General features: G+C 43.6%; 1 long non-coding RNA gene and 1 pseudogene across 1 annotated transcript; both read right to left on the bottom strand.

The window, feature by feature from the left end:
• The window catches only part of LOC120639977, a 49293-nt pseudogene extending 43216 nt beyond the window's left edge, over nucleotides 1-6077 (bottom strand).
• On the bottom strand, nucleotides 1253-1728 carry LOC120640424. The gene is made up of 2 exons (XR_005661779.1): nucleotides 1578-1728; nucleotides 1253-1500 (listed from the first exon to the last, which is right to left on the bottom strand). It is a non-coding gene; the product is annotated as an uncharacterized LOC120640424 (long non-coding RNA).
• Nucleotides 6078-20671: the final 14594 nt, after the last annotated feature.

Genomic DNA, 20671 nt, shown 5'->3' with positions numbered 1-20671 from the left:
ATCTCAAAGGCGCGTTGTATGATGTCTAATGCTAGTATCACTACAAGAGAAACACCCCTTTAGCAACGCATATATGTGTTGCTAGAACTAAAAATAAATGTTGCAAAGGTCTGTACCAACGCATTATATATGCGTTGCAATAGGTGGCGTTGCAAGGGTCTATGGCAACATATACACATGTGTTGGTAACTAGTGCTAAAAAGTGTTGCAAGCTTTACAACACATATTTGCAACACATCTTATGCGTTGGTGACTAAAAAACCAGAGTTTTCATATACACCATAGCTTTTTCCACAGGAACAAGACAATCCTAAATAGTGTATTCATTCCAAAATTATAAAACATTGAACATGTCCATTGAAATTGAAATAATCTTATTAGATACATATAATTTCAGTTACAAGGATCATCTATGACTAATTTATCAAACAGAAAAAACAAAAATCAAATGTATATGACTAATTTATCATGGAATGCGCTCGCTTGGATCGTCCACTATTTTCCTAATCTCAATAGCATGACAAACACATGCGTAATATCTAATATCCCTTGCAATGTGCTTTTTTCCTACAAGCATGATTGAATTTCCTACGCTCCAGCACCTTCAAAACTTCAAGTGAAACCATCTTGACCTTCAATATAAACCAGGAACTCAGCAAGAATAGAAGATATATCCACTTGATCAATCCTGTATGGAAAAAATAGTACGCGAATATAAGCAATTGGGTAAAAACTAGTTCTGAAAATATGCCAACAAATTTGTATCAGGTTATTTAAATTGTACTGTACTGTACAGGGTAATTATGTTCTAGTATTTTTGGGACAAGACTAGGGATAGATCAATCTTCTAACTACTTGATCAAAATTAATTTACCTTGCTTGATCTGCCTTTCAAGAATAACTGATACCAACGACTCACGAGATTTCTGAAAAATAAATATTTGCAAAGAAGTAAGATGGTTATAGATATCTGATGTTGTTTGTCAGACATATCGATCATTCTTGTTTCTGATAGTCATATTGATCTTGCAAGAGTCTGAATTCCAGATTTACATAACAAAGAAATCATAATTAGAGGACTCTTAGAAAAATACTGATATTTGCCAAGACGAATCAAGCAATTTTTTTGTAAAAAATATTCTTCAGTGCTTGAGGGATTGAATATTCTAAACAATCATACCAGGATGTGTGTACGTAATTACCTGAGAAAAAAAAAAGCAAAGGCTGAGAATCTGTCAGGGACACCACCACGGTGGATATCTTGCACAGGAGATAAAGCGACTCCAACTATCCACTCCTATCCAAGTTAAGGTCAAAATTTTAAAAGAAGAAATGATAGCAGAAGCTGCAACATTAAGAGGTTGCCGTCAACATATTGGGATGATCCGAGAGGGCAAGGGGAGAAAGACAAATATGGGATGATTAAAGCAGCAGGCATCATCCTCGTCAAAATCAACAACTCCACCTTGGCACCACAGTTGCACGACTGCTCTATTGGATCTAATCAAAGCAGTGTAGATCAGACCGGAGTTGTGGTGCGATCAAAATAAATTAAGGAAAAGAACACAAAATTTTACCATCTAAAGCCATCGCACATGGTTAATTTCCGTGAATCAATGCTGTTGTGTTGATGCAATCCTTTAATCACCAGGAACCAAGCGGTGAGAGAGACATGGGAGATCAGGGGAAATCAACAGGCCATGACGTAGATGAGCAACCATACCATAATGGAGCACCACATATCAGACTGGACGGAAAACTCACGCTAGGGGAGCGGCCTCAACATGGACGGCGGCGCAATCGCAGTGTTGATCTACTACAGCGCAACCCTAGGCAGTCCGCCCCTTCGATCTATTTTGGAGCAGTGGTGGTTGCCGCATATGGTACATATAGAGATAGGAACCTACTGAACAGATTTAGAAAATAAATAAAAAATACAAAGGACGATGTGTGGGCCAGAATTTAGCCCCGATTTTTTTTTTCTCTGACGTGGTCAAGGGGCATCGTGGTTTAGCGTTGCTACGGCAAAGGGCTTGCAACGCTATAGTGTTCCGTTCCGAGCTATCCGTTGCCAGAGGGTGGTTTGTGTTGTAGTGTATGGGCAGATAATTTTGGGCTGAGGCTGCTAACACATCATGTTATTTGATAAATCGGTCACCTTCCATTGCCATTGATAAGAAAATACCTACGGAGGTATGGTCTGGTAGTCCCTTAGATTATTCTCAGATGAAAGCTTTTGGTTGTACTGCATATGCACATGTGGACAATGGTAAATTAGAACCTAGAGCAGCAAAGTGTGTTTTTCTAGGTTATGGTGAAGGGGTAAAAGGATATAAATTGTGGAACCCTAAAACAAAAAAGAGCATGTTGAGTAGAAGCGTGGTTTTCAATGAATCTGAAATGTATTATGCTAACCATGATACTAATGCTCATGATGATGTGCCTCAGAAAGTCAGTGTGCAAGTGGAGATCTCTGATGAGGGCGATTATGTAACTCATGATGATATTGGCGCCCAGGATAGATAGATTGTTGATTATGATTCACCTACTGTTGAGCACTCTCTTGATTTGCAGTCTTTGCAGCCTATGGCAATTGATAGGCCCGTGAGGGTTCGGAAGCCAGTGAGAAGATTAATTGAAGAATGCAATGTCAGTTTTGCTTTCAGTTGAGCTGAGGAGATTGATTGCAGTGCTGAGCCGTCCACCTACACTGAAGCTATGATTTCAGGTGATCGTGAGAAGTGGATGTTTGCTATGCAAGAGGAGATGCAGTCACTTGAGAAAAATGGCACATGGGACATTGTTCACTTGCCTGTAGGGAAGAAGGATGTTTGCTATGCAAGAGGAGATGCAGTCACTTGAGAAAAATGGCTCATGGGGCATTGTTCGCTTGCCTATAGGGAAGAAGGCATTACAGTGCAAATGGATCTTCAAAAGAAAGGAAGGTTCTTCTCCTAGCGAGGCTACCAGATATAAGGCAAGGTTGGTTGCCAAGGGTTTCAGTCAAATACCAGGTATTGACTACAATGATGTGTTCTCTCCAGTTGTAAAGCATAGTTCAATTCGCGATTTGCTTGGTATTGTTGCTATGCATAATTTTGAGCTCGAGCAGTTAGATGTGAAAACTGCTTTCTTGCATGGTGATTTGGAGGAGAAAATTTACATAGATCAGCCTGAGGGTTTCATTGTGCCTGGTAAGGAAAATTTTGTATGCAAATTGAAGAAGTCACTGTATGGTTTGAAGTAGTCACCTAGACAGTGGTATAAGAAATTTGATTCCTTCATGATTGCTAATGGTTTTAAAAGATCCCAATATGATAGCTATGTCTACATTAAATTTGTTGATGGGTCACCTATATACTTGCTATTATAAATTTATGACATGTTGATTGCTGCCAAGAGCAAGGTTGATATCGCTAACTTAAAGAGACAGTTAAGTAGCGAGTTTGAGATGAAGGACCTTGGTGCTGCTAAAAAAATTCTTGGTATGGAGATTAGTAGAGACAGAAAATCTGGTTTGCTATTTATTAGTCAGCACAGTTACATTCAGAAAACTCCTTCGTCGCTTTAATATGCATGATTCGAAGCCAGTAAGTACTCCCATTGCATCTCACTTCAAGTTGTCATCTTCTCAGTGTCCTAGCACAGATTCAGATTTTGATTACATGTCAAAAGTTCCATATTCTAGTGCAGTTAGTTCTTTGATGTATGCCATGGTTTGTTCACGTCCAGATTTGTCTTATGCTACGAGTTTGGTCAGTAGATACATGGCTAATCCTGGTAAAGAACATTGGAATGCTGTGAAGTGGATTTTCAGATACTTGAGGGTATGTCTGATGCTTGCTTGCAGTTTGGCAGAAGTATAGAGGGACTTGTGGGCTATGTCGATTCAGATTACGCTGCTGATTTAGACAAGAGAAGATCACTGACAGGTTATGTGTTCACAGTTGGAGGATGCGTTGTCAGTTGGAGGGCTTGTCTACAACCTACAGTTGCTTTATCTACCACTGAGGCTGAGTTTATTGCAGTTTGTGATGCTTGCAAAGAAGCTATCTGGTTGAAAGGTTTGTATGCTGAATTTTCTAGAGATACATCTTGCATTGATTTATTTTGTGACAGTCAAAGTGTTATTCACCTTATAAAAGATCAAATGTTTCATGATAGAACAAAACACATTGATGTCAAATACCATTATGTCCGTGAAGTTGTTGCAGAGGGCAGATTGAAGGTATGCAGGATAAGTACTCATGATAATCCAGCAGATATGATGACTAAGCCTGTTCCTGTTGCTAAGTTTGAGCTTTGCTCAAGCTTAGATGCTGCCCTAGTGACTATGCTGGCACTGACAGTTTGATTTTATTTTTCAGGAGGATGATTACGTACTACTGCTACAAGATGGATTTGTCTCAAGGTGGAGATTGTTAAGTTGTGATCCAAATCCTGTTTGAGATGGCCAGGTTGGGAGTGAAGCGAAGGCCCGTCGCTAGAGGCTTGGGCCGGAGTGTACGGTACATGTTATAGTACTGTGATTAGGGTTTCGGATTGATCTATTATCATATTGTAAGCCGCCGCCGCAGCGTGGCGTTCCTGTAAACACTCAAGAAATAGTGAGATTGTGACTGGCTGGTGCCCGTGGTTTTTCCCATCGTTTTGGAGGATTTTCCATGTAAAAATCTGCGTGTCGTGGTCTGTGTTCTTTGGTTGATCATCTTGGTTTTGCCTGTTATTTCGCTGACAGCCCTTGGATTGGCAGTGCTTGATGTCAGCGCCGACGCCGTGGAGCTGGTGGCCGGAGAGGTCGGTCCAGTACTTGCCGTGGCCGAAGACGCTGAAGAAGGAGATGATGACGGTGGTGTAGCAGCCCCTGTCGCAGGTCTTCCTCAGGCTGCCCTCGGCCTTGTTCCGGCCCCTGAAGACGACCACCTCGCCGGTCGGCTTCGCGGTTGCTGCTTGTTGTCCGGCGAGGACGACGTACGACGACTAGGAAGAGGAGTAGCAGGACCATGTGTGATGAGCTGAAGATGGTGGAGGCGCCATGATGGTTTGCATTGCATGCTGCCATGGGGCGAGGTAGCTTTTATATTGTCTGAATATGCAACTTGCAAGAGCACTACACACACGGATATGGTTCATATCACATATTTTGATATGGTTCATATCAACTACTAGCTTAGGCATCGTCGTTATGTGCTGCACCTGCACCGCACGACATTCCAGCATGCGGTGAAAGTACGTTTCAGCGTTGACGCATGGTCAAAATCGTTGGGTACATGACTACATGTTCTCCGTGTTTGACACACGCATGCTTGGTAATGTTGTGGTCCAAATTCAAACGGTTGCTATCATGGCTTTTTTTCCTACTCCTATCAAGGTCCACACACACACACACACACACACACACACACACACACACATATATATATATATATATATATATATAGGCTAGCAACGGACTCTAGATGTTTGTTTTTTTCCAAATCACATGGTCGAGATGGAGACGTTCACAAATATGCACATTTGTTGGCCTAGCCCCTAGCTTTCACTCACGCTCACGAACATAGAATCAGCGAGGGAGACACAAGCACTGGAGTTTTTGCCCGTGACGAACGCCGCGGAGCCGCTGCTCCTGTATCTTGGCTTTCTATTGATTAAGATGGACTCGGCAAACGAATACAGAGGAGCAAAGGGCTACATATAGGCCACGGACTTGTCAGGAGCACGCCTCCACGTCCGGCCTTACAGCCATGATCCGCATGACCTACTCGACGACGCCGTGAGCCACTCACTTGCCCGGACGACTCGGCTTCCTACATGCAGATCGGCACCACGCACACTAGTACCTCCTAACTGCCAAATAGACTAACAAACTCCAACTGATGCTGCAGCTATTCTGCAATGCATGGACACGTACACGTGCAATACGCCCGTGCACCTTGGCTCAACCTTCCTAGACCCGTCCGTGACACACACACGTACAACAACTGAACTCCTGAACTCCTGTACGTGACGCACACATACACGTACACGATCTGGACCGCATATACGGACCCGGCACGCATGACGTCGAGCAACTCCATGCGACAAAGATGCACCGCAGCACAACACAGACACACGCCTGCGCAACGCAACACACACGCGACGACATGTTTATTCCTAACAACATTCACTTGGTCATATGAACGCACGTATGCACATGAATACATGATACCCTTATGAGCACCGGTTTCTGGGATAAATCCAGGAAAATGCAATACCATTATTACTTGAACCCAGGTGTTCCATCATAATGAACATAACAATCTAGATGTTAAAGGAGAGGGCAAGAATTTGAGGTTGGAAGGGGGAGTTGAGATGAAGAAAAATGATGCTGGGCTATCAGAACAACTCTGGGTCAAAATGAAGATTATTAGATATGGATGGAATTCCACTACTACAAAACAGGCCTTTGTTCCTGGCCATTTGTCCCGGCAGCCTTTGGGCCCGGGACAATAGGTGGCTTTTGTCCCGGGTCCAACGGCTAGCCGGGCCAGCGGGGGGACGGGGGCCTTTTGTCCCGGTTTGAGACACCAACCGGGACAAAAGGGGGGACTTTTGTCCCGGTTGGTGGTTCCAACCGGGACAAAAGGCCCGCGTAGCCTTTTGTCCCGGTTGGAACCACCAACCGGGACAAAAGTCCCCCCTTTTGTCCCGGTTGGTGCCTCCAACCGGGACAAAAGGCCTTGCGCCCCTTATCCCCTTCCCTCTCCCCCCACCCGAGCCATTCAGCTCACTTGTTTTCTTGCTGTTCTTGGCTCGGGATAGAGGAGTTCTTGCTCATTTCTTCACCACATTTGTGAAGATCTTTGATTCCCCGTCCATCCATCTGCTCTAAAGGTTTGGGGCTTGTTTTTCTCTTCTTCCTTGGCTTGTATAGCTCATTTCATACTTTAGAAATAGAGAAAATGTGTAGCTAGCTCATTTCTTGGACATTTAGCTAGCTAGATTGCATATGTAGGTGTAATTTTCTTTTAGATTTAGATGAGTATATGGATAGTAGAAATTTTTAGAATGAGTGTAGATACTTCATGTGATGTACTTGTATATATGACCATATTGTGGATAGTTGATTTTTTTATTCATGAATGAATTAATGAAATGAGTATATTATAGAATTTTTTGTATTATGAATGGATTATTTTGACACTCTAGTGATGTATTTAATCAGGCTCACATTGAAACCATCTAGAAGCTAAAAAAATCTTTTTTTCGAAACAAGTATGCGTTGTTAATCTCCATCCGACGTGGCTCGTTACCTCACGGCGAAGCTCCTAGCTAGCTGGGGACGGCGCGGAGGCAGCGGAGCGGCAAACTCCGGCGCGGCGGCGGCGGCGAGCTTGGGGCGCGGCTATGGTTTAGGCAGCACGGGCGAGGCGGCTGCGGATCTATGGGGTTCCAGGGCAAGGGAGCTGCGGTTTTATAGAGGTCCCGGGGCCGTGCCTCGACGTGCGGGCCCAGGACACGGGAGGCGTGCCATGGCCGGACTCGGATTTGAGTCCTATGCGGTTACGCGCCGCGGCACGAAATCTAGCCCGGCGAGCGCGAGGGGAGGGTCGCAGGAGGGCCTCGGCATGCGGGTAGGCTCGGGAGGGGCCCACGGGGTGCGGCGCAAGTCTAGCTGCTGCAGCGCGATGCGGCGGGAGGAGGAAGAAGGGCCCCGACATGTAGGGTCCACCTATCGGCGGGAGAGCGGAGGCACGCGCGGAAGTTGGGCTGGCGCGGATTGCTGGGCTACGGGCGCGCGGAGGTGGGCCGTAGGAAGAGGGGGAAGGGCTGGGCCGACTCGGGGTTTTGGGCCGAAAGCTTGTTTTCCTTTTTCTTTTTCCAAAAAACACTCAAACAAATCCAAATCAAATTCAAATTTGAGAATTTGAATTCAATTTGAACCACAAACAAAAAAAACAAATGCAAGGCAGCATGAATGCATCAAACCTATTTTTCCTTATATTTATTTTAAAGGCTAATTAATTTATTTAATTTGCGAAGTTGCTCTAAATTCAAATTCAAACCAAATTAAACCTTAATGTTGCGCAAATTTTAAACAAATTTAAATGGGATCCTAACTTTAAATTTTAGGGTGTTACAAACCTACCCCCCTTAAAATGAATCTCGTCCTCGAGATTTGGCTGGGCTAGCAAAGAGCTGGGGAAATTCTGCTTGTAACTCATCTTCTCGTTCCCATGTGGCCTCATCCTCTGCATGGTGACTCCATTGAACTTTGCACATCCGAATTTTCTTACTTCGGGTGATTCTCTACAGTGTGTCCAGAATTTTGACCGGGTACTCTGTGTAAGTCAAATCATCCTGCACATCCAATTCCTCTAGTGGCAACTGTTCCTCTGGCACCCTCAAACACTTCTTCAACTGCGATATGTGGAACACATTATGCACATCTGACAGTCGCGCAGGCAGCTCTAGTTGGTAAGCTACTTCGCCTTTCCATTCCAAGATCCTAAACGGGCCAATGTAACGAGGTGACAACTTCCCCTTGACCATGAATTGGCGTAAACCTCTGATAGGTGACACTTTCAGATACACAAATTCTCCTTCTTCAAAAGTCAAGTCTCGTCTTCGAGTGTTTGCGTAACTCTTCTGTTTGGACTGAGCTAGTTTCATATTCTCACGAACAACCTGCACTTGTCGTTCAGCCTCTTTAATGATCCCGGGTCCAAACAACTGACTTTCACTGGTTTCACTCCAATACAACTGTGTTCTGCACTTTCTTCCATACAATGCCTCAAACGGTGACATCTTCAAACTAGCCTGATAACTATTGTTGTATGAGAATTCTGCAAACGGCAAACTCTTGTCCCAACTACCTCCATACTTCAGTGCACAAGCCCTAAGCATATCCTCCAATACCTGATTTGTCCTTTCTGTCTGACCATTAATCTGTGGATGATAAGCGGAGCTGAAGTTCAACTTCGTGTCAATTGACTCATGTAACTTCTGCCAAAATTGAGACGTGAACTGGGTATCTCTATCTGACACTATCTTCCTAGGCACTCCGTGTAAACACACAATCCGAGAGATATATAGCTCTGCCAGTCGTGCTCCTGTGTAGGTAGTCTTCACGGGAATGAAATGAGCTACTTTGGTCAGACGATCCACTATGACCCATATAGAATCATAACCATCTCGTGTGCGTGGCAATCCCATGATGAAATCCATACCGATTTCTTCCCACTTCCATTCTGGCACTTTCAATGGTTGTAACAATCCGTCTGGTCTCTAATGTTCTGCCTTGAATCTCTAACGCACATCACATATTGCTACATGAGCTGCAACTTCACGCTTCATGCCATACCACCAATATCTCTCTTTCAAATCTTGATACATCTTGGTACTGCCAGGATGGATAGAATAAGGTGAGTCAGGAGCTGCTTGCAAAATCTTCTCGCGAAGGTCATCCACATCGGGCACACATATTCTCTTCCGAAACCACACGATTCCATGTTCATCTTCAGTGAAATCAGGTGCCTTACCTGCTTCCATCATCTCCTTTGTCTCCTGAATCTTAGGATCTTTAAGTTGACCTTTCTGTATCTCCTATTCTAGAGTCAGCTCCACTTCTATGGTGATTCCTTTTGTATGGGCGATGAATCCAAAATTGAGTCATTCAAACTCCTCGTACAATTCCCAAGGCATTTGGCTAGTCATAATCGCATTCACACAGCTCTTGCGACTCAAGGCATCGGCAACCACATTCGCCTTCCCTGGATGATAATGTATCTCTAGGTCGTAGTCCTTTATAAAGTCTAGCCATTGTCGTTGTCTCAGGTTGAGGTCATTCTGAGTGAAAATGTAATTTAAACTCTTGTGATCGGTGTATATCTGACATTTGTGACCCAACAAATATTGTCCCCATATCTTCAGAGTGTGTACCACTGCAGCTAATTATAGATCATGTGTGGGGTAGTTTTGCTCATGTTTTCTCAACTGACGAGATGCATATGCAATCACAAGTCCCTCTTGCATCAATACACAACCAAGACCTTGTTTCGAAGCATCACAATAGATATCGAAGCTCTTATAAATATCAGCCACAATCAACACGGGTGCGGTAGTCAACCTCTTCTTCAACTCATCAAAGCTGTTCTAACATGCCTCTGACCATACGAACTTTCTATCCTTCTCTAGAAGTGAGGTAAGAGGTTTCACTATCTTAGAGAAGCCTTCTATGAATCTTCTGTAATATCCTGCGAGTCCTAGAAAACTTCAGATCTCCGAATCTATCTTTGGCGGTTCCCACTTCAAGACATCCTTGACCATTCCTGGATCCACTGCGATACCTCCATCTATGATCACATGACCCAAGAATGAGACTTCACTCAACCAAAATTCACACTTACTGAGCTTGGCATACAACTGGTTCTCTCTGAGTTTCTGCAGAACAAGCCTCAAGTGCTCCTCATGCTCTTCTTCTGTTTTGGAATATACCAGAATGTCATCAATGAACACTACCACAAACTTGTCGAGATATTCTATGAATACTTTATTCATCAGGTACATGAAGTAGGCTGGGGCATTGGACAACCCGAATGGCATCACTGTATACTCGTACAACACATATCTTGTAGTGAAAGTAGTCTTGGCAATATCCGAGGGTCGTATCCTCAACTAATGATATCCCAATCTCAAGTCAATCTTAGAGAATACTCTGGCTCCTCTCAGCTGATCGAACAAGTCTTCTATATGAGCCAACAGATACTTATTCTTGATAGTAACCTCATTCAAGGATCTATAATCCACACACATTCTCTGTGTACCATCCTTATTCTCAACAAAGATCACAGGTGCTCCCCAAGGTGAAGAACTAGGACGAATGAACTGCTTATCTAGTAATTCTTTCAGTTGTTTCTTAAGTTCCTCTAATAGGTGCAGTACCAGGTATAAGATCGATGAGAAATTCAAGGAGGCCTTTACATAGATTCCCTAACCTATGACAGTCCTCTAAGGTCTCAAGCCAAAACGGTCATAACATTTTCTAATGAAGAGAATGCCCTACCTAGGACTTATATGCACACCTCAAGAGGACCGAGCTATACCCCGTCAATGCATCCCCACTTGCCCTTTTAGTAAGATTGTCATAAGCTAGAGTTTCTAATTAATTAGCCAAGACAAGAGCCATTATAATATTGTGGTTGTACTGTTTTCCTGGGTGGTTCTCTATGTTCCAATTAAACATATGATCATGTTTAACAACATTAAATCATCATGAACATGAAGTAAAACATGTATAGAAATTGTCTTGAATTAAACCAACATAGCTTAAGAGTATGAGCATCTAGTAATACTACACAACAATTAATTAAATAACCCAAGTTTAATCAAGGAAGGATAATTAAAACTAGGCATATCCTTAAATAGGGTTCCCATCAAATTATAGACACATGCATGCATAAATAGTAAAAGTGTGTATTATGGTGTCATCATTGGGACTGGAATATGATTAAGGGCCACTTGCCTTCGTAAAAGCACTGCTGCTGCTGCTCGGGCTCCTCGAAACCTTGCACCTACTGCTGCTCGAACGACGCACCGTCTAACGCACACACGAGCACATACAAGCAAACTTATGCAAAAGATAAGAAACATTACACCAAACATTGAAAACAGAGCAAAACAACACTTTAAAACTGTTGTGGACGTCGCATGGATCGCGTGGGCGCAAGAATCGATGAAATCGGAGCTAAAACGAAGAAACTAGGGCTAAAATAAGGTTCCAGGGGCTAAACTATAAAATTTTTGGAAAAATCAGGGGCCTGGATGAAGAAAATAGGGGCTAAAACCTAATTAAACCTAAACTCCAGGGGTTAGCATGTAAAAAGCTCGGCTGCGGACTGCGGGTTCGATTTTCGGGAAGCTCTGGGGCTTAGGCGTAAAAACCTAGGCCGATCTGCAATTTCTTTTGAATAAGGATCGACGACGGGTTGATTTTCGAAAAACCAAAGGGCTTTTTTGCAAAATGGCAAGGGTTGACCGGTATCTGACTCGGGTTTGACTCGGTTGAAAAGGATCTGGTTCATCCGATCTCGATCGAACAGCGGGGGTGCAATGCGGCGGCTCGGGTGCCGGCGAGCGGCGGCGCAAAGCAGCGATCGGCGGCGGGGCTGCCGGACTTACGCGATCTCGCATTTCTGGGTGTGGTTCAGCACGGGATTTGATCGGGGCGGTTGCGCGCGATGCGGGAAACACATCTACAGGCTTTGCAGGGGATGGCGAGAACGGAGGATGGCGAGAACGGCGTTGATCAACTGAGCACATCCCCGGGGAGCGACGCGGCGCGCGCAGAGGCGAGAAAGCGGGGGGAAAAGGGAACGGCGTGGCTCGTTACCTCACGGCGAATCTCCTGGGCTAGCTGGGGACGGCGCGGAGGCAGCGGAGCGGCAGCGCGGCGGCGGCGAGCTTGGAGCGCGGCTAGGGTTTTAGGCGGCACGGGCGAGGCGGCTGCGGCTCTATGGGATTCCAGGGCAAGGGAGCTACGCTTTTATAGAGGTCCCGGGGTCGTGCCTCGACGTGCGGGCCCAAGACACGGGAGGCGTGCCATGGCTGGACTCGGATTCGAGTCCGGTGCGGTTACTCGCCAGGGCGCGAAATCCGGCCCGGCGAGCGCGCAGGGAGGGTCGCAGGAGGGCCGCAACGTGCGGGTTGGCTCGGGAGGGGCCCACGGGGCAGCGGCGTGGCGCGGCGCAGGTCCAGCAGCAGTGGCGTGGTGCGGCGGGAGGAGGAAGAAGGGCCCCGACAGGTGGGGTCCACCTGTCGGCGGGAGAGCTGAAGCGCGCGCGGGAGTTGGGCTGCGGGAAGAGGGGGAAGGGCTGGGCCGACTCGGGGTTTTGGGCCGAAAGCTGGTTTTTCTTTTTCTTTTTACAAAAAACACTCAAACAAATCCAAATCAAATTCAAATTTGAGAATTTGAATTCAATTTGAACCACAAAAAAAATGCAAGGCAGCATGAATGCATCAAACCTATTTTTCCTTATATTTATTTTAAAGGCTAATTAATTTATTTAATTTGCGAAGTTGCTCTAAAATTCAAATTCAAACCAAATTAAACCTTAACGTTGCGCAAAATTTAAACAAATTTAAATGGGATCCTAACTTCAAATTTTAGGGTGTTACAGAGGAGGAAGGTTTACCAAAAACATGGGTTCATGGATAAGCTTAGGGAGGTGTTGGAGTGTATTTTACTATGTTGGACGATTTGGGTTTAGACAGTTATGCTTTCACTTGGATCGTTACATCAGAGAAAGGCTAGATCGGGCTATTGCTGATTTGAAGTGGAGACGTTTATCAAGGCCGCTCTTGTATAATAGGCCTTCAATAGTAGTGCTTGGTGAGGGAACAAGTGTTACATTTTGAGACAGGGAAATTAGTGCATGTGAAGGCAATTGCACAAGCTGATAAGCTATGTCATCACCGTAAGTGATGTCCTGCTTTGATCTCACTAAAGGCCTTTTTGATGACATGAGTCTATGGTGTACCGTTGTTGATGGTCTGAATAAGACAAACAAAACAATATGCATTGACAGGCCTGGGGGACAAGCTGTGCAGCACAAAGAAGAACCGGGGGCTAGGCGCTTAGATATATCCACTTATTCATCTTGGCATGCTTGTTCTGACAACTCTTAACGAACTCCGACAAGATATCGAGAAAAAAAGATAATGATTTCACCTTTTTTTTAGGGGATCAAAATCCCTATAAGGAAGAACCTTTCTTAAGAACATGCAGAACTTCCTTGCAATATTTCGGTGCTCCTAGAGAAGGCAGACCAAGAGGTTCTTCCACATGTTCTTGCACCCAAAAACAAAGCAGAGAAACTCAGCACCTCACCCAAATCCTTGACGAAAAGGGAAGACCGGCCAACAGTCCCCAAAGGAATTGTTACATTCCCAATATACAAGCTGCTCGTCAGTACAGAAAAAAAATCACTAGTACATGACAACCTACATGCAAGCTCTCGTAATGAGTAACTGAAAACAAATTAAAGTGACGATATATATTGATTTTAACAAAGCAACAGAGCAGTAGAATGGCCGGCCGGTAGGTCATTATTTGCTTTGAAAGGGAACTAAGCTAGAAGGAACGAGAAGCAGCAGCAAGACATTAGACATATGCATGCATGCCTGGCTGCCTTCATCCAAGTGAATGAAGGCTTATTGGGTGTAGCCGACTAGCTGGGCAACTCTTTTTCGCAGTGTTGTTCTGTTTCTCAAAAAAGTATACTTCTTTAAAGTTCTGAAAAAAAGAAACTAGAAACATCCCGCCATCAGTTAAGTACACTTGTAGACATCATTCACAATATCAACTATTTCATCGTTATATTTCGTTTTCTAAAATATTGTAGACAGCAACCATTATGTAGCCTTCATTCTGAAATTCTAGCATGGTGGGGGGGGGGGGGGGGGACAGTTCATGGATTGGTATATCTCAACAAGATATATATGGAAGAACAAAAGGTTTCACATGAGCAATATGAAATTTCTTTTTTCGAAAAGCAGCGACATGAAAAAAATTACTATATATGGTGAGAATATATTACACACACGATAGGTTTATATTGCCACATAACTTTTGCTATCGCAATAATATGGGTTTACAATACTCTAAACGTTTACATGACTGGAGCGTGTGTAAATACTTAAAAAGACCCGTAGTTTGATTACAATATTGTTCCTGATTAAAGTTTGACATCTAAGAGTTGACAGACGTCGGCAGGTCAAGATCTAGTCATTAATTAACATGTTTGGCATCTTACCTAGAAGTTAGAAGAACTTATAACTATAACAGGTTTTGTAGACGACGTAACAACAATTCAGTTCTTATAATCAAGACAAAGTGGACATCTACCGAACACAATCGCACATGTTAATTCAAAATCACCTGGATATTTCACACGAAGGAAATTTGATGAGCACCATCTCTAAGAGTAAATCACCAACATGCATCTTGTTGTTCCTTTAGTTAACCATTTATCTTAACTGCACCAACTCACACAAATTGCTACCCACACAATGAAGGGAATGAAGTGGGAGAAGAGATAAGTGTTTGAGAGAGGGATAGGTGGTAGAGAGAACCGGTATTGTACTTTTTCAAGAGATAAGAGAGAGAGGGGTAGGAGGAAAGATAGAGGAGGTTGGAGAGTGCCACACGCATTGAAAATGGGGTAGGGGATTTTAGGTGCAGATGGTGACATAAACCGCCCCTACAAATTATCATTCAAAGTGTGGTATGTACTATTATATGCTACTAGAAATACCTCTACTTTTACGGGCAGACTGCAACGTAGGCTGTCCCTAGAGGTACCTGTTACCGGAGGTAGTCGATTTTATTTAACAGTCCTGAAAATTAAAAAGGTTATCTCTAGGGGTGATCCATAAACTAGTCCATCTTTGGAAATCAATTTCAGATGCCCAAGTCCCTTGTACAAAAAATGAGTGTGGTAGGGGGAGGGGGCGCTCATGAAAATCCTTTTTGCAGCAGTGGATACCATTGACGAGAAGGACTGCAAAAGGATGGAGAGATGCAACTGCGTTAGAGTTACACTACTACAGAATAGGCCTTTGTTCTAGGCCATTTGTCCCGGCAGCCTTTGGGCCCGGGACAATAGGTGGCTTTTGTCCCGGGTCCAACGGCTAGCCGGGCTAGCGGGGGGGACAGGGGCCTTTTGTCCCGGTTGGAGGCATCAACTGGGACAAAAGGGCGGCATTTTATCCTGGTTGGTGGCCCTAACCGGGACAAAAGGCCGGCGTAGCCTTTTGTCCCGGTTGGTGGCTCCAACCGGGACAAAAGGCCTTGGCCCCCTTATCCCCTTCCCTCTCCCCCCGCCCGAGCCATTCAGCTCACTTGTTTCTTGCTGTTCTTGGCTCGGGAGAGAGGAGTTCTTGCTCATTTCTACACCACATTTGTGAAGATCTTTGATTCCCTGTCCATCCATCGGCGCTAAAGGTTTGGGGCTTGTTTTTCTCTTCTTCCTTGGCTTGTATAGCTCATTTCATGCTTTAGAAATAGAGAAAATGTGTAGCTAGCTCACTTCTTGGACATTTAGCTAGATTGCATATGTAGGTGTGATTTTCTTTTAGATTTAGATGAGTACGTGGATAGTAGAAATTTTTAGAATGAGTGTAGACACTTCATGTGATGTACTTGTATATATGACTATATTGTGGATAGTTGATTTTTGTATTCATGAATAAATTAATGAAATGAGTATATTAGAATTTTTTGTATTATGAATGGATTATTTTGACACTCTAGTGATGTATTTATTCAGTCTCACATTGAAACCATCTAGAAGCTAAAAAAATCTTTATTTCGAAACAAGTATACATTGTTAATCTCCATCCAACGGTGATGGCACTACCTTTCGGGGATACACGATGCGCTATAAGGACGTCGCGAATCGGTTGGTCGCATCACCATCACTTCTGATTGATAAGAAGACAGCATTTGACGCAGTCAGCATGGCCGTTGTTGTACTGAGAGCATATCAACGAGCACGCTGCCTGTGCCAAGTGCTGTGCCTATTAATCGTAAATGTTGGTGCTGCGACTGGCCGATTGGTGATATCCTTGTTTCGCAAAGTGTCCCCCCGAAAGGCAGTGTCATCACCGCAGGGTTGAGGTTACTGACATATACATTTTCAGAAATAAAGATTTATTTTTCTTCTAGAGGGTTTCTAGATATTGAAAAGAGTGTACTCCTGGAACTGAATGGTGTCAAAGTAATTAGAAGTTATAGAGATTTCTTTCAATTAATTAGAGATTTCTTGAGGATTAATAATACATTTCGTCTTTTTTATATGTATGATTTCATTGTTATTTGCAAGAGTTATTAATCTGATCATTGTAATTGTACTAGTAAATAATTTTTGCATTGAAATGGTAAGAATTTATAATTTTGTGGAAAATAAAGGTATTTTTCAGAAAAATATGGCTTCAGCAGCTGGAGGGAGTGGCGCCGGTGGGGGTGATCGTTGTCCTTATGGAGAGAAGGGCACAACTCGAGTAGGTTGTCGGTCCAAAAAACCTAGTGCTTTTCATAGGGCAGCGCTCCGTTATTTGGAAAAAAAATTTAGAGAATGCATGACAAGGGGCGAGGAACCTCCGTTTGATCTTGAGGATTTATTGCGGCGTTACGGTTCGTCACCACCAAACTCGGAGGTTTCAGCTCCGCCATCTTCTTCTGCGCCAGCAAGAAATCCGTTAGAGCATTCTGCGTCCCAACGCAAGGACGGTTGAAAACCTATGTGTTGTTGTCCGAATTTTTAAGTTTCATGTATAGTACTCCTTTGTTAAGTTCTGTAATGGATTAAGTACTCCTTTTAATTAACCAAGATGTATGATGGATATTGCATATCTTTTAATTATTCATGTTATGTTACATTTAGTTTAATTTAGGTTTGATATATTTTATTTATTCGATACGTGTAAAGAATTCAAATCGATTTATTTAAAATATAGATGGACCAGCAATGGATGTACAATACTGACCGACATTCGAAAGAATTCATTGATGGCCTGCATTATTTTTTGTCTGTGGCTGAGGCAAACAAGCAGAATGGTTTTATGTGCTGCCCGTGTGTTCATTGCAACAATAACAAGGATTACTCATCTTCAAGAATCCTACACAGCCACATTTTCGCAAATGGTTTCATGGAGAAGTATGTTTGTTGGATGAAGCATGGAGAACAGGGGGTTACCATGGAAGACAATGAAGAAGAAGATTTTGACGACCACTTTCCCGGGAATGCTGGAATCGGTGCATTCGATGACAATATTCCCATGGAAGAGCCCGAAGTAGATGTAGCAGAAAATGATCCCAGCGACGATCTGGGGCAGGCATTGCACAATGTGCAGCAGACTGTGAGAGTGAAACGGAGAGATTGGAGTTCCAGAAGTTGTTAGAGGACCACCGTAAGTTGTTGTACCTAGATTGTCAAAATGGATTGAAGAAACTTGGCACCACCTTGGAGTTGCTGCAATGGAAGGCGACAAATGGTGTATCCGACAAGGGATTTGGTGAATTACTCAAACTTGTTAAAAAAATGCTTCCTAAGGACAAAGAATTGCCTGCCACAATGTATGAAGCCAAACAACTTGTTTGCCCTTTAGGATTGGAAGTGCAAAAGATACATGCATGCCCCAACGACTGCATCCTCTACCGAGGCGAGTACGAGAATTTGGATGCATGTCCCGTATGCAGTGCATTGCGTTACAAGATTAGAAAAGATGATCCTGGAGATGTCGAGGGGAGACTCCCCGGAAGAGAGTTCCTGCGAAGGTCATGTGGTATTCGCCTATAATACCACGTTTGAAGCGTCTGTTTAGAAATAAAGATAATGCTAAGTTGATGCGATGGCACAAAGAGGAACGCAAGAAAGACTCGATGTTGAGACACCACGCTGATGGGTCGCTGTGGAGAAAAATAGATAGAACGTACCCTGAATTTGAGTTGGATTCGAGAAACATAAGGTTCGGTTTGAGTACGGATGGCATGAATCCTTTTGGTGAGATGAGCAGTGGTCATAGCACTTGGCCTGTGACTCTTTGTATGTACAATCTTCCACCATGGCTCTGCATGAATCGAAAGTTCATCATGATGCCAGTGCTTATCCCGGATCCAAAGCAGCCCGGAAATGACATTGATGTGTATCTAAGACCATTGGTCGAAGAACTCTTATTGCTCTGGGGCGATGAAGGTGTACGGATGTGGGATGAATACAAACAGGAAAACTTCAACCTACGAGCATTGCTGTTCGTAACGATCAATGACTGGCCTGCTCTTAGTAACTTGTCAGGACATTCGAACAAGGGATACAAAGCATGCACACACTGTTTAGATGATACCGATAATATATGGTTGACTCACTGTAAGAAGGTTGTATACATGGGTCATCGTCGGTTTCTTCCCATCAGGCATGCGGTACGAAAGAAGGGCAAGCATTTCAAAGGCCAAGCGGACCACCGAACAAAACCGATGCACTATAGTGGTAAAGACGTCTTCAACATGGTAAAAGATCTAGAAGTTATTTTTGGAAAGGGATCTGGTAGCAAACCAATTCCGAATGAAAACGGAATGGCGCCCATGTGGAAGAAGAAATCTATATTTTGGGAGCTACCATATTGGGAAGTCTTAGATGTTCGTCATGCAATTGATGTGATGCACCTCACGAAGAATTTTTGCATCAACCTGATAGCATTCTTGGGAGTGTACGGAAAGACAAAAGATACAGTAGAAGGACGTCAAGAATTGCAATGTATGGAAGAACGAGATGCCTTACATCCACAACAGCGAGATAATGGACGACAATACTTAAGTCCTGCCAGCTATACTCTTAGCAAGGAAGAGAAACAAACCATGTTTGACTGCTTGAGCAGTATAAAGGTTCCATCTGGATACTCATCCAATATAAAAGGAATCTTAAATTTTGCAGAGAAGAAATTTACAAATCTCAAGTCCCATGACTGCCATGTGCTTATGACCGAACTTCTTCCGGTTGTGCTGCGGGGGATTCTGCCTGATAACGTCCGGTTAACCATCATGAAGCTATGTGCCTTCCTCAACGCAGTTTCTCAGAAGATAATTGACCCGGAGAATTTGATAAAGCTGCAAAATAATGTGGTGCAATGTCTTGTTGGCTTTGAGCTGATATTTCCACCATCTTTCTTCAACATCATGACACATCTTCTAGTGCACCTTGTCAAAGAGATTGATATCTTCGGACCAGTATTTCTACACAACATGTTCCCATTCGAAAGGTTCATGGGGGTACTCAAGAAATGTGTTCGTAATCGAGCTCGTCCAGAAGGAAGCATCGCCAGTGCCTACGGAACTGAGGAGGTCATTGACTTTTGTGTTGACTTTATTGATGACCTTAAACTGATTGGAGTCCCTGAATCGCGATATGAGGGGAGACTAACTGGAAAGGGTACATTAGGAAAGAAATCTTATGTCTGCGCAAATGATTTCTCATTCAAGAAAGCGCATTATATGGTTCTTCAACAATCATCCTTGGTTGACCCATATATCGAGGAACACAAGAAAATGTAACGTGTGTCTCCGGCCTCCATCTGTCAACGAGCGCCGTCAGGAGGGATCGGTCGAGCTGAATAGGCCAACCCTCGACAAGACGGCCCAGAGTCAATAGACCGGACTCACGTAACCTGCAATAAACAAAATTGTCGAAACAAAGGAATACCGACGAATACATAAGTGACAAACAATAATATTTCATTACATACATGTCAACCCAATCGTGGTGTATAGAGATCGCCTCCCCGGGTGGACGAGGACGTAGCACCTCTAGGGCTCGGTGCTCAACTGCTGCAAAGTAAGACCGGTGGCTCGAGTCGATAACTGGGTCTAGCAAGGAGTCCATCTCCATACCTGCATTCAAAAATATATGAGAACACATAGGTACATATATGTTTCATACAAACTAGACGCGTAATATTTATACATTACAGATAGGTTCGATAGAAACTCCACGCACGATTACTACATATTACAAATAGCTTCGATACAAACTCCACGCACAATATTTATACATTACAGATATGTTCCATACAAACTGGACGCACGATTACTACATATTACAGATATGTTCGATACAAACTCCACGCACGATATTTATAC

The sequence above is a fragment of the Panicum virgatum genome, chromosome 7K (assembly GCF_016808335.1).
Source record: "Panicum virgatum strain AP13 chromosome 7K, P.virgatum_v5, whole genome shotgun sequence".
NCBI lineage: Eukaryota > Viridiplantae > Streptophyta > Magnoliopsida > Poales > Poaceae > Panicum > Panicum virgatum.
Note: the sequence above shows the minus strand (reverse complement) of the source record. Positions and strands in the feature narration are given on the sequence as shown.